This window comes from Miscanthus floridulus, unplaced genomic scaffold, assembly GCF_019320115.1.
Source record: "Miscanthus floridulus cultivar M001 unplaced genomic scaffold, ASM1932011v1 os_2503, whole genome shotgun sequence".
Lineage (NCBI taxonomy): Eukaryota > Viridiplantae > Streptophyta > Magnoliopsida > Poales > Poaceae > Miscanthus > Miscanthus floridulus.
The window spans coordinates 18,477-21,512 of record NW_027098346.1 but is presented as its reverse complement, the minus strand read 5'-3'; the positions used below and the strand labels follow the sequence as shown (position 1 = coordinate 21,512).

Below are 3,036 nucleotides of genomic sequence, written 5' to 3'. Positions count from 1 at the left end.
TCTGCTGGTTGTCGCCGAAGATCTTGGCCATACCGAAGTCCGCTATTTTAGGTCTCATCTCCGCGTCCAACAAAACATTGCTCGCTTTGAGGTCCCTGTGTATCACTGTCAGTCTTGAATCTTGATGGAGATACAGGAGCCCCCTAGCCACCCCCTTGATTATCCCCAACCTTGTAGGCCAATCCAGCAGTGATTTCCTTTCGCTATCTGCAATAAACAGCGATAACCACACGGGGGAATCATGTTCGCTGCTTGAGTGTGACGTTTTAGCATCTTCAGTTATGATGAGTGCTACATACCGAAAAGGATAGCGTCTAGGCCTTTGTTGGCCAAATACTCATACACCAGCAGCCTCTCGGCTCCCTCTGTGAAGCAACCGAGAAGCCGAACCAGGTTCCGATGCTGCAATTTGGAGATCAAGGTAGCTTCGTTCTTGAATTCCTCTATCCCTTGTTCAGAATCCTTGCTGAGCCTCTTGACGGCGACTTCGCGACCACCTAATAATGTCCCCTTCAGAATAGCAGAACAATAACCGAGTGTTGACTCCTGAGTACCATTTTCAGTTCGTGGGTTCAGATTTGGAAAAGGATACGCAGCAGAACGTAATGTTACCTTGTAAACTTTCCCAAAACCCCCACGCCCAATCATACATGCCCTCGAGAAGTTATTCGTCGCCGCGAGGATATCACTGAATTGTATGGAACAGAATTCTTTTTCGAAAGATCGCATGGAAAGGAATTCGAGATCTTCAGTAGGATTTCCTTCTCCAAGCTCACTTGAAGTTTGCACGCTACCGGGAACCAACTTCTTCGCACTTTCATTGCTTCCTCTCTTATCTGAAAAATTGATGTTAACAGCATTTATCTCGTGATATCATATATGCTGACAAAAAGAAGAGAAATATATAAATGTACCTCTGGTCTTGCAAAACCAAACAATGAAAACGCACGAAAGCATAAAAATGCTCGCCAACACCGGTAGAACAATTTTCACACAAAATTTCTCCTTGTCTTTCTGCCTGCACAAACATAGGGTAAGTTTGGTGAGCAATTGCAAGAAGACACTGCCCTCTGAAAGATTTACTCCAATTTTGAAACAATGGCATGGGGCGAGAATTTTTTTTTTTTGAAAACCGGGTGCCGTGTCTAATAAATAATGATAGGAAAAAAGAAAAGAATAATAATAATAATAATAGAAACGAAAATTGAACCTGTGAATCCTGCAGGAACGCGGAGGTGTAGCGTCTCAGAAGTGATGCCCCAGAGCGCGCCGATCATCTGCGTGTCGACGAGGTCACCGGTCCACACGAGACACCGCGCGATGTCCCCCTTGGCGCTGCTGCTGCGCAGGTTCGCGTACGCGTACGCCACGCAGGAGCAGTTCCGACGGCACTCCGCCGCGCACTCGTCGCCGGAGCTCATGTTCCCAAGGAGCACGAACTTGTCCGGCACCTTCATGTTGGGCATCGCCAAGAACGCATCCCCCTCGTCGCCGCACGGTGCCAGCGCCTGACTCCGGCGGCAGCCCGCCGAGAAGACGCCGCCGCTCCACTCCGCTTGGCTCGCCGGCTCGAAGCCGTTGAGGCATTTGCACGTCGCCACGGGCAGCGTGTTGTCGCAGTAGCCGTAGGCGCCGCAGCTACCGTAGGGGCTGCAGGAGCGCGACGGCCAGGACTCGAGCGTGGTCCACACAGACGCGTTGCGGTTCCAGCTCAGGAGCTGGAACCTGCCGGCGCCGGTGACCACGTACCGCGTGGGCGGCGCGCCGTCGTTGACGTAGAAGGTCATGTATATCTCCTCCTCGCTGTCGACGACCGCCACGTAGATGACCGTGCCGGTGGTGGCGTGGTACCTGCTGACGGTCATGTACCCCGTCCACGCCGAGCTGCGCCAGTAGGTGCGCGTCCCGTTCCACACCCAGCATCTGGAGCGATGTGTGCGGGTCCATTGCCGTACGAGAAGGCCCCCGGCGACGGGTCGCCGGGCCCCCCTCCACGACACGATGCGCGCGCCGTCGTGCGTCCGGTAGCGCAGCCCGACCTTCATGTTCGGGATGAACGTGTCCGTCGGGTGGTCGAAGCTCTGCCACAGCGTGGTGCCGTTCGGCGACCGGAGCACGAGGTTGCCGGAGTTGAGGAGCACGGCCGTCGTCGAACCAGCGGCCGTGCCTGAGCCTGAGCTGGTGGTGGCAGTGATGTTCGTCGTCCAAAACGACGCGGCCACCGGCGTCGGACAAGACGAGGCTGGAGGAGTCGTCGTTGGCCAGCGCAAGCGACGGCGGCGGCGCAAGACGAGGAGTTATTGCCGGAAGGCTCGTCGACGAGGACGGGCGCGTCCCGGTTGGCGACCCACACCACCGTCTGCACGGGGAGGTTGTTGTACCATATGCCGACGTACTGCCTGCCCGGCGTGGCGTTGGAGGGGGCGAAGAATCCCAGCACGAAGGCGCCGTCGTCGGACACGATGGTCTCGCCGGGCAACAGCGACTCCCCATGGGTTAACTTGTCGCCGGCCGGTGAGCAGAAGCGCGGCAAAGAGGAGGAGGAGCACGGCGGCGGCTGTGACTGTGATGCAGGTGGACCGTGACCACTCCATGGTTCACGGGTTCAGGTCATTCGGTATAAGGTAGGAGTACAAAAAAGGTGTATGCATTAGTTTAAGGTGCAGGCACAGCCATGTGTTTTATTTGTCTTGGCTGTTGGCACTCCGATCCAGCAAGGTAGTGACAAATGAACTACTCCTACTCCTACTCCTACTCCTACTCCTACCTTGAGATTGGGGCCGGCAAGTGATGATGGTACGGCGATTGAACCGCGGACCTCCCTTGGACTAGCTGTCTAGCTTAAGCGTTGGGAGCTTCAGAGAAGTTCGGGGCTTGACGCGTGGGCAGTTGGCGTCAGACGGACGCTTGGCAGTGGTGTGCTTACGAGGGACATGGACCATGGCGATGTAGTGGCAGTTGGTTGATGAGGTGAACAAAGAAACAGGTGGTGCGCGGACTATTCTTGTCTGCATGTGTCACAACGAAATCGTCGTC

At 55.4% G+C, this 3,036-nt stretch overlaps 1 pseudogene; it reads right to left on the bottom strand.

The window, feature by feature from the left end:
• Positions 1-7: 7 nt before the first annotated feature.
• On the bottom strand, positions 8-2,758 carry LOC136535089 (G-type lectin S-receptor-like serine/threonine-protein kinase At1g11410; annotated as a pseudogene).
• Between the last annotated feature and the right edge of the window lie 278 nt (positions 2,759-3,036).